Below are 12,422 nucleotides of genomic sequence, written 5' to 3'. Positions count from 1 at the left end.
ACAACTAAAGAGAAACAAGGAAAACACCATGTGATGACAGAGGCCAAGAATGTAGTGATGCAGCTGCAAGCCAAGGAATGCCAGGGACTGTGGCCACCACCAGAAGCTATATGAAGGCAAAGAAGGATATTCCCTAAAGCTTTCAGAGGGAGCATGATCCTGCTGACACTTTGATTTCAGACTACTAACCTCCAGAACTGTGAGACAATACATTTCTGTTATTTAAGGCTACTTAGTTTGTGGTATGTGGTTAAAGGAACTATAAAACTAATGCAGTCTTTTTGCCAGTGTCTTTCCAGATATTATAGACAATTTCTTAGCATCAGCAATCACTATGCCTACCTCACATACACACATCAGAACATGCAAAACTAATGAAATTTCAGTGAAAAGCTCAAATTTGTAGGTATACCAGACATCTACTGGTCAAAATATCTTTTCTACAACTTCCACATGATTCTGTACTCCAAGTATCTAACAAATTCCATGGCAGAGAGGTCAAATTCTAAGTCCTATAAAATATTAAAATAGTGTCTAACCATGTGCCAACATATTTTTCTTTTAGTTTGCTAATCAGACTAAATGTTCCAACCAAAAGACACAGATTGGCTGAATGGATATGAAAACCAGACCTGTATATTTGCTGCCTACAAGATACTCACTTCAGATCTAGAGACATATACAGACTGAAAGTGATGGGATGGAAAAAGGTATTCCATGCAAATGGAAATCAAAAGAAAGCTGGAGTTGCAATACTTATATCAGAGAAAATAGACTTTAAAATAAAGACTGTTACAAGTGACAAAGAAGGACACTACATAATCATCAAAGAATCAATCCAAGAAGAAGATGTAACAATTATAAATATATATGCACCCAACATAGGAGCGCCTCAACATATAAGGCAAATGTTAACAGGCAGAAAAGGAGAAATTGACAATAACACAATAATAGTGGGGGACTTTAACACCCCACTTACATCAATAGACAGATCATCCACACAGAAAACCAGTAAGGAAACACAGGCCTTAAATGACACATTAGACCAGATGGACTTAATTGATATTTATAGACGATTCCATCTGAAAGCCCGAGAATACACATTCTTTTCAAATGCACATGGAACATTCTCCAGGATAGACCACATGCTGGGCCACAAAGCAAGCCTTGATAAATTTAAGAAAACTGAAATCATATCAAGCATCTTTTCCAACCACAATGCTATGAGACTAGAAATCAACTACAAGAAAAAAACTGCAAAAAACACAAACACGTGCAGGCTAAACAACATGCTACTAAACAACCAATGGGTCACTGAAGAAATCAAAGAGGAAATTAAAAAATACCTAGAAATAAAGGAAAATGAAAACACAGCAATCCAAAACCTATGGGATGCAGCAAAAGCAGTTCTAAGAGGGAATTTTATAGCATTCCAAGCTTACTTCAGGAAAGAAGAAAAATATCAAATAAACAACCTAACCTTATGCCTAAAGCAACAAGAGAAAGAAGAGCAAACAAAATGCGAAGTTAGTAGAAGGAAAGAAGTCATAAAGATCAGAGCAGAAAGAAATGAAATACAAACTAAAAAACAACAGAAAAGATTAGTGAAACTAAAAGCTGGTTCTTTGAGAAGATAAACAAAATTGATAAACATTTAGCCAGACTTATTCAGGGGAAAAAAAAAAAAAAAAAAGGGAGAGGGCCCAAATCAATAAAATCAGAAAGGAAAAGGAGAAGTTACAACCAACACCACAGAAATACAAAGAATCATAAGAGAATACTACAAGCAACTATAAGCCAATAAAATGGACAACCTAGAAGAAATGGACAAATTCTTGGAAAGGTACAATCTCTCAGGACTGAACCAGGAAGAGATAGAAAATATGAACAGAACAATTACCAGGACTGAAATCAAATCAGTAATTAAAAAACTCCCAACAAGCGGAAGTCCAGGACCAGATGGCTTCACAGGTGAAGGAACACTTCTGAACTCATTCTATAAGGCCACCATCACTCTGATACCAAAACCAGATAAAGATATCACAAAGAAAGAAAAGTTTTCATCAGGCCAACAGTAGTGATGAAAATAGATGCAAAAATACTCAACACAATACTAGCAAACTGACTCCAACAATACATTAAAAGGATCATCCACCATGATCAGTGGGATTTATCCCAGGGATGCAAATATTTGTCAGTATCTGTAAAGCAATCAATGTGACACATCACATTAACAGATGGACGAATAAAAAGCATATGATTATCTCAATAGATTCAGAAAAAGCTTATGATAAAATTCAACATCCATTTATGATAAAAACTCTTCAGAAAGTGAGCACAGAGGGAATATACCTCAACATTATAAAGGCCATATATGACAAACCCACAGCTAACATCATACTCAACAGTAAAAAGCTGAAACCATTTCCTCTAAGATCAGGAACAAGACAAGGATACCACTCTTGCCACTTTTATTCAACATAGTTTTGGAAGTCCTAGCCACAGCAATCAGAAAAGAAAAAGAAATAAAAAGAATCCAAATTGGAAAAGAAGTAAAACTGTGACTGTTTACAGATGACATGATGCTATGCATAGAAAATTCTAAAGATTCTACCAGAAAACTACTAGAACTCATCAATGAATTCGGTGAATTTGCTGGTTCTATACACTAACAACAAAATATCAGAAAGAGAAATTAAGGAAACAAGAGATTATCATACTAAGTTAAGTAAATCAGACAGAAAAAGACAAATATCATATGCTATCACTTATATGCGGAATATTAAAAAAAAGAGACAAATGAACTTATTTACAAAACAGAAATAGACTCACAGACATAGAAAAGAAACTTATGGTTACAAAGGGGATAGTGGGGGTGAGGGAAGAGATAAATTAGGAGCTTGGGATTAACATATATATACTCCTTTATATAAAATAGGTAAATAATAAGGACCTACTATATAGCAAAGGGAACTATACTGAATATCTTACAATAATCTATAATGGAAAAGAATCTGAAAAAGAATAAATAAATAAATAAATAAATAAATAAATCTGAGTCACTTTGCTGTACACTTGAAACTAACACAACATTGTAAATTAACTATACTTCAATGAAAAAGACACTAGACAGCAACATGAAAATATACAAAAATATAAAGCTCTCTGGAAAAGGTAAATATATAGACAAATACAGAATCCTCAAGTATTGTAATGTTGGTACATGAATCACTTTTATTTCTGGAATAGAATTTAAATGGAAAAAGAATTTAAAATAACTATAAATCTATGTTATGGATATACAATGTAATTTGTGACATCAATAACAGAAAGTTGGGAGGTGTAAATGTAAAGAAGCAGAGTTTTCGTATGCAATGTAAGTTAAGTTGTTATCAGTTTAAAATAGATTGTTATAACTTTAAGATGTCTTATGTAATCTCCATGGTAACCATAAACAAGACCTATAGAGGATCTATAAGAGGAAATGAAAAAGGAGTCAAAGTATATTACTACAAAAAAACACAAGGAAGGTAGCAAGAGAAAAAGAGACAGAACAGCTGCAAGACATATCAAAAACTATTAACAAATGGCAGTAGCAGGTTCTCCCCTACCAGTAATTACTTTTAAAATGTAAATAGATTAAAATCCCCAACCAAAAGACATAGATTGGGGCTTCCCTGGTGGCGCAGTGGTTGAGAATCTGCCTGCCAATGCAGGGGACACGGGTTCGAGCCCTGGTCTGGGAAGATCCCACATGCCGCGGATCAGCTGGGCCCGTGAGCCACAATTACTGAGCCTGCGCGTCTGAAGCCTGTGCTCCGCAACAAGAGAGGCCATGATAGTGAGAAGCCCGCGCATCGCGATGAAGAATGGCCCCCGCTTGCCACAACTAGAGAAAGCCCTCGCACAGAAATGAAGACCCAACACAGCCATAAATAAATAAAATAAATAATAATAAAAAAAATGAATTAAAAAAAAAAAAGACATAGATTGATTAGAAAGATTAGAAAAAAACCCAAACAGATCCATCCAAATGCTGTCTACAAGAGACTAACTTGAAATCTAAGGGCACATACAGGCTGAAAGTGAAAGAATGGAAAAAGACATACCATGCAAATAGTAACTGAAATAGAGCAGGGGTGACCATAATTGAACAGACAAAATAGACTCTGAGTCAAAAACTGTCACAAGAGACAAAGAAGGATATTTTATAATGATAAAAGTGTTAATTTACCACAGAGACATAACAATTATAAATATATATGCACCTAACATCAGAAATCCCAAATATACAAAGCAAACAGAATTACAGAATTGAAGAGAGAAATAGTCAGCAACACAATAATAGTAGGAGACTTCATTAGCCCAATTTTAATAATGGATAGAACAACCAGACAGAAGATCAACAAGGAAACAGAAGACTTGAACAATAACAATACTATAGACCAATTAGACCTAACAGACATACAGAACATTCCACCCAACACCAGCAGAATACACATTCTTCTTAAGTATACATGGAACATTCTCCAGGATACACCACATGTTAGGCCACAAAATAAATTTTAACAAATTTAAGAAGATTGAAATTATACCAAATATCTTTTCTGGCCACAATGGGATGAAAGTGGAAATCAACAGCAAGAGGAAAACTGGAAAATTCACAAAATGCAGAAATTAAACAACACCCAAGAATAAATGAGTCAAAAAAAGAAAAAAACAATATCTTGAGACAAATAAAAATGAAAAAAATTGGTGCTTTGTGACCACCTAGAGGGGTGGGATAGGGAGGGTGGGAGGGAGGGAGACACAAGAGGGAAGAGATATGGGAACATATGTATATGTGTAACTGATTCACTTTGTTATAAAGCAGAAACTAACACACCATTGTAAAGCAATTATACTCCAATAAAGATGTTAAAAAAAAAAAAAGAAAAAAAAACACCCCAGCATACCAAAACTCCTGGGGTGCAGTGAAAGCAGTACTAAGAGGAAAGTTTACAGCAGTAAACACTGAAATTAAAAAAGAAGAAAGGGGCTTCCCTGGTGGCACAGTGGTTGAGAATCTGCCTGCCAATGCAGGGGACACAGGTTCGAGCCCTGGTCTGGGAAGATCCCACATGCCGTGCAGCAACTGGGCCTGTGAGCCACAACTACTGAGCCTGCGCATCTGGAACCTGTGCTCTGCAACAAGAGAGGCCGCGACAGTGAGAGGCCCGCGCACCACGATGAAGAGTGGCCCCTGCTCGCCGCAACTAGAGAGAGCCCTCGCACAGAAACAAAGACCCAACACAGCCATAAATAAATAAATAAATAAATTTATTTTTCAAAAAAAGAAGAAAGATTTAAAGTCAGTAACCTAACTTTACATATCAAGGAACCAGAAAAGAACAAATTAAGTATAAATTTAGCAGAAGGAAGGAAATAATAAAGATTAAAGCAAAAATAAATGAAATAGAGAATAGAAAAATAGAAAAATCAACAAAACATAGGAATTAATTTTTTTGAAAAAACAACAAAATTGACAAACGCTTAGCTAGACTAAGAAAGAGAGGACCCTTATAAATAAAATCAGAAGTGAAATAGGAGCTATTACAACTGATTTTCCAGAAATAAAAAGGATTATAAGAGACTACTACGTAAAAAATAAAAATAAAAAAAGAGACTACTATGAAGAATTATACCCAACAAACTAGATAGTATATAAGAAATGCATAAATTTCTAGAAACATAGAACCAAACAAGACTGAATCATGAGGAAATTAAAAATCTAAACAGATCTATAATCAGTGAGGAGACTGAATCAGTAAACAAAAACTTCACAACAAAGAAAAGCCCAGGACCAGACTGCTTCTCTGGAGAATTCTACCAACATTTAAGGAAGAAATTACCAATACTCCTCAAACTCTTCCAAAAAATTGAAGAAGAAGACTTCCAAAATCATTTTATGAGGTCAGTATTACCCTGATCCCAAAGGTAGACAAAGATACTGCAATAAAAGAAAACTACAAATATTCCTGATGGATATTGATATAAAAATCTTTATCAAAATAATAACAAACTGAATTCAACAGAGTCTTAAAAGCATCCTACCACGACCAAATGAGGTTTATTCCTGGAATGCAAGGATGGTTGAACACATGAAAAGCAATCAATTTGTAGTGTTAATGTAGTGTATCAACACTACATTAATAGAATGAAGAAAAAAACTACATGATCATCTCAATCAATGAAGAAAAAGCATTAACAAAATTCAATACCTTTTCATGATAAAAACATGCAACAAACTAGGAATAGAAGAAAACCAGTTCAACATAATTAAGGTCCTATATGAAAAGCCTGCAGCTAACATTTTACTCAACATAGAAAAACTGAAATCTTTTCCTCTTAGATCAGGAACAAGGCAAGTATGCCCACCCTCATCACTTCTATTCAAATAGTACTGGAAGTCCTAGACAAAGCAATTAGTTAAGAAAAAAAGGCATCCAATTTGGAAAGGAAGAAGATTATCTCTGTTCACAGATGACATATACTTATATGTAGACAACTAAAGATTACACACCCACACCCAAACAAACTGTTTGAACTAATAAACAAATTCAGCAAGGTGCAGGATACAAAAACAACAGGTAGAAAACAGTTGTGTTTCTATACACTAACAATAAACTACCTGAAAAGGGAATTAAGGAAACAATTCAATTTACAGTAACATTAAAAAGAACAAAATACTTAGGAACAAACTCACTCAAAACACTTAGGAACAAACTCACTTAGGAACAAGACTTATACACTGAAGACTACAAAACAGTGCTATAAGAAATTAAAGAAGATACAAATAAATGAAAAGATATCCCATGTTCATGGATTGGAAGACTTTATATTGTTGAAATGTCCATACTACTCAAAGCAATCTACAGATTCAATACAAACCCTATGAAAAACCCAATGACATTTTTAAAGAAATTGAAGAGCCATCCGAAAATTTGTATGGAATCTCAAGGGACCCCAAATAAATCTTGAAAAAGGACAAAGTTGTTGGCCTCATACTTGATTTTAAAACATTACAAAGATACAGTAATCATAAAAGTGTGGTACTGCATAAAGACAGATATATAGACAAATGGAATAGAATACGGAGATCAGAAATAAACACTCACGCATATGGTTGTATAATCTTGGACAAGGGTACCAAGACCACACAATGGGGAAAGGACAGTATCTTCAACAAATGGTGCTGGCAAAACAGGGGATCCACATGCAAAAGAATGAAGTTGGATCTTTACCTTACACCATATACAAAAATTAAAACAAAATGGGTTAAAGGCCTACACATAAGATCTAAATCTGTAAAACTGTAAAAGAAAACATAGGGGAATAGCGTCATGACAATGGATTTGGCATTGATTTCTTGGATATTACACCAACACACAGGCAAAAAAAGGAAAAAAAGACAAACTTAAAAACTTCTGCGCATTAAAGAAGATAATCAACAAAGTGAAAAAGCAACCTACAAAACAGGAGAAAATATTTGCAAATCATATATATGACAAAGGATTAATATCCAAAATATATAAAGAATACAACTCAACAACAACAATTTTAAAAAAACCCAATTTTAAAATGTGCAAAGGACTTGAATAGACATTTCTCCAAAGAAGATATCCAAACAGCCACCAAGCATATGAAAATATGGTTTATCATCACTAATCATTAGAGAACTGCAATGAGATATCACACACACACACACACACACACACACACACACACACACAGATATATACTCAGAAAATGGCAAGTGTTGGTGAGGATACAGAAAAATTTGAAGCCTGTGCACTGTTGGTGGGAATGTAAAATGATGTATCACTATGGAAAACAGTATAGAGGTTTCTCAAAAAAAAAAAAAAATAGAATTACCATATGATCCAGCAATCTCACTTTTGGGTATTCATCCAAAAGAATTGAAAGCAGGATGGAAGACATTTTGCATAACCATATTTATTGTAGTATTATGCACAATAGCCAAGAGGTGGAAGCAATCTAAATGTCCATGGAAGAATGAATGGATAAAGAAAATGTAGTATATCTGTACAATGGAATATTATTCATCCTTAAAAAAGAAGGAAATCCTGTCATATGCTACAACATGGAAGAAACTTTAGGACATCATGCTAAGTGAAATAAGAAATAAGTCAGTCACAAGAAGGCAAATAGTATATGATTCCACTTATATGAGGTATCTAAAGTAGTCAAATATACAGAAGCAAAGTAGAATCGTGGTTGCCATGGGTTGGGGCGAGGGGGAGATGGGGAGCTGTTGCTCAATGGGTACAGAGGTACAGTTTTGTAAGATAAAAAAGCTCTAGAGATCAGTTGCACAACAATGTGAATATAATTAATACTACTGAATGGTACACTTTAAAATGGTTAAGATGGTAAATATTGTCTTAGATTTTTTTTTTTTTTAAACCACAGTTAAAATAATACAAAACTTCCAGGCCCAGAGATCATGGAGCCATCTTACAAAATTACATTACAGTTAACACCTTTCCTACCTGCCTCCCATTCCATCTCTCTTTCTTCCCCATTCCCCATCCCTTTAGCTTCAACTTCAGCAGGGTCAAAATCACTGCTATAAATTTTTAGACAAACTAATTTTTTAAACAGAAAAAAATACCTCATTAACTCTATCAGTCCCTGGTAATAGTGAATGAGTTCACCAAGAACAAATACTGAGCATTATAGTGCTGTCTGCGTGTATTCCTTTTCTTTTTTAAAGAAGCACTTTTATGGATAGCGTAATTTTATGGAGAAATTTTATATCAACATGGTTCTCCCAAAAGTTAAGAATTACTAACAATGTTTTTACTTGAATTCCTTTTTTAACATAGAAAGAACATCAGATTACAGAGGCTTACAAAAAGACTAAGAAAACCCCAAAAAGTCTAAAAAAGCAATGTGGAAAACTTTCTTTGAAAATAATTAAATGATAATAGCAAACATTGTTTTCCTCAATATTCTGCCGTTATTTTGGCCCTTCCTCACATGCTACCACTAGAATCTTATAGAAGCTGCTTCTTGCCAACATAAGCATTGTGTGAAAACTTTACAAACATAGCTGGGAAGAATAGACTATAAACTCTGTATGACTTCTTAGCAACTTTGCAAGATGAAGGCCTAATTTGACATGTGGATTTGGTGGTTTGACCAGCCTTGGCTAACATCAGGTCCACATGTAAGAGGGGGGTACAGTGGTTCCCTACTCCAGGGCACCAACTCAGTCTCATGTGCTGTGAGTCACAGTGGCAGAAGAAAGCCTCCTTCCTGGCTGTCTTGACTCACTCGGGAGCAGAAGAGGATGCTCATTGGGGTTGTGGTCCTGTGTTACATGAGAGACCATGGTGAGCTAAACGGCTTCACCAAAATGCAACCAGATCCCTCAAATTAGGAGAGAACAGGATGAGAATGAACAAATTCACTGATGTTTTGGGTTGGCAAACTTCTATGAAGTTCTAACATTAGCTCTGGTCTCATAAGTCGGGTTTTACTTAGTCTTTTAGACTTCTAATACTTAAATTGCTGCAGCTGAAGTCGTCTTTTCAATAAATTCAATATGAATTTACATTCTGTTTTAAAGTAAATTAATATTTAAAGTCTACCTTGGATCAGACCCAAATGTCCCAACTTGCCCAGAACCCATGTCACTTTACGTGGTATAGATACTGCCGTTCCTAACAGGTATCTACTATTTCATTCTTCTCCAGGATTGGTGTGCTTTTCCTTTTTTAAGTTGAAATCATCTACCCCAGGTTTTTCACTTTTTTATTTATATAGTAGTATTACTTAGTGGGAACTAAGTTGCAGTGTGCATCAGTGATTTTGAAACCAAGCAGGACTTTGCTGGGCCTTCCTGGGGACAGAACCCCACATGCCCCCCACCTCTTGTTTGTAGAAAAACTTTAGCCTCCTAGGCTTTTCCCAAGTTCCAAAGAGCAAATTTAATCAGAGAAGTGAGAAAATGCTGAAACAAACAAACAAACAAACAAACAAAAACAGTCAAGCAAGACAAAATAATAATTTACCCATAAAGCAAAGTCAAGGACTTTTAGTTCCTCCTCAAGGGCCACAGATAATATCCTGAGCCATATCCTCGAGTTATTTTACAGATACTAAACCTCCACCAGGCAGAAGACGTTAACTGCATGCTGACCACCAACATGTAGACTGATTCCAACCAGTTGGAATCAGAAGTTGATAATTCAGATTCCCAAAACTTCAATCTGTTACCTCACCATCAACCAGTCAGAGAATTGTGCACGAGTTGATCACACATCCTATGACCCTCTCCCTCCCACTGTCTTTAAAAACCCTTTCCTGAAAGCCATTGGGGAGTTCCAATCTTTTTAGCACAAGCTACCCATTTTTCCTTTCTTGGCACCCTGCAATAAAAGCTGTACTTTCCTTCACCACAACCTGGTGTCAGTGGATTGGCTTTGCTGCACTTTGGGCAAAGAGACCCAAGTTTTGTTTGGTAATAATGTGTCTAATTATTAAATTACTAAAAGGATTGTCCCTTTTAGACAAACTCCTAAGATTATTTTAGCTGCAAACTAGTGATAAAGGGAATATAAGAAAAATTTTAGGAAAAAATGCGTTAATCCCTCCTTTCATCATATGACCAACCATAGGCCTTCTCAGAACCTAAAGTGATTTTTCAATTTAGATAATTCAGAGACCTATAGTTTCATGTACCATTCAATCATGGCTCCCCTCAAGGTTACTCACACATTACTGCTGCCATTTCTCTTCCTATAACGCTTGTCCTCCATCTTCCACTTATCGTCTTACAGGTTTATATCACTTATATCCTTAAAAATCCAAATTACAGTTTATCTCTTTAAGTAAATATTTTCATATTTTTAAGACCACTGCAGTACCTGGGAGGGGGCTGGTCAAAGGCAAGTAAAAACACCCAAAACCCTTCTACCATTATAAAGTTGCCTTGTCTTGATTCAGCACTTGCTTGGTTGTTTGAAACCTTTGCCTGTTTTCCTGACTTCTGGCAAAATTGATTCTGACTGTTTCTGCTTAAGGTTTCAAAATTTCTGTGGAGGGATAAGCCATTGAACATGCGTACTCTGCCATTTTCACCACTGACATTCAAAAATAATTTTCTTATGGTGCACAGTGCTATTCTAGCCTAAGGTTCACTAAAATAATATTATTCACACCTGTCAACATGCTCAACCCATTTTGAGCTATAATTGAGTATACGATATCAGACCAACTTCCCACCATGAATAACCACAGTGCTGGATTAAGTTTGAAAAGGAAACAGTAGCATCTGAGAGTATCCAAAGCAGCCAAGAAAGATAGCTTAGGTATCTCATCTTAGATAGCCTGGTAGTGACTTTTGTCACCAGGAGATATGCTCTAAAACTTAATAAAGAATGAAATGATTTCAAATTTAATCCCAGAAATGCAAAAAGCAATGAAAAGCAAAGTAAGGCATGAATATAAGGATAAATCTAAACTAATATTGTCTGTTTAAAATAAATAATATTTTCTTGGGTTTTTAAATGATTAAATAGAATTAAAATAAGTGACAACAATTGCACAAAAATCAGGAATTGGGTAAATGAAATTAAAGTGTTCTAAAGTCCTTGCATTGTCTGGAAACTAGGGAAAGTACTAACGTGCAGAAGATTCTAATAAGTCAAATATTCATTTTGCAATGAAAAAGCCACAGAGTAAGAAAAATATCTGCAATACAATTATCTGCCAAAGAATCATATCTAGAATATAGAAAACCTCCTAGAAATCAGTAAGAAAAAGACAGATAACCTAATTTAAAAATGGGTAGAAGACTTGAAAAGGCATTTCACAATATCCAAATGATATATAGACACATGAAAAGGTGCTAAACTCTTTTTGTCATCCAAAAAACTCAAATTAAATACATAATGTGATAGCCTACAGATGCATCAGAATGTATAACATTACCAAAGGTCCTCCATGCTGTTTTCCATAGTGGCCGCACCATTTTAGATTCCAACCAACAGTGTACAAGGGTTCCAATTTCTCTACATCCTTGCCAACGTGTGTTTTTTGGTTAATATCTTTCCTGATGTGAGGTGATATCTCATGTTGGTTGATTCGCATTTCCCTGATGATTAGTGACATTAAGCACCTTTTCATATACCTGTTGGCCATTTGTATATCTTCTTTGGAGAAATGTCTATTCTAACCCTTTGCCCATTAAATTGGGTTATTTGGGGGTTTTTTGCTAAAGAGTTGTAGGAGTTCCTTATAATTTTTGGAAAGTAATGCCTTATTAAATATATGGTTTGCAAATATTTTCTTCTACTTTTGGGTTGCCTTTTCACTCTTGATTTTTTCCTTTACTGTGCAGAACCTTGTTGGTT

The sequence above is a fragment of the Eschrichtius robustus genome, chromosome 8, assembly GCF_028021215.1.
Source record: "Eschrichtius robustus isolate mEscRob2 chromosome 8, mEscRob2.pri, whole genome shotgun sequence".
Classification (NCBI taxonomy): Eukaryota; Metazoa; Chordata; class Mammalia; order Artiodactyla; family Eschrichtiidae; genus Eschrichtius; species Eschrichtius robustus.
Note: the sequence above shows the minus strand (reverse complement) of the source record.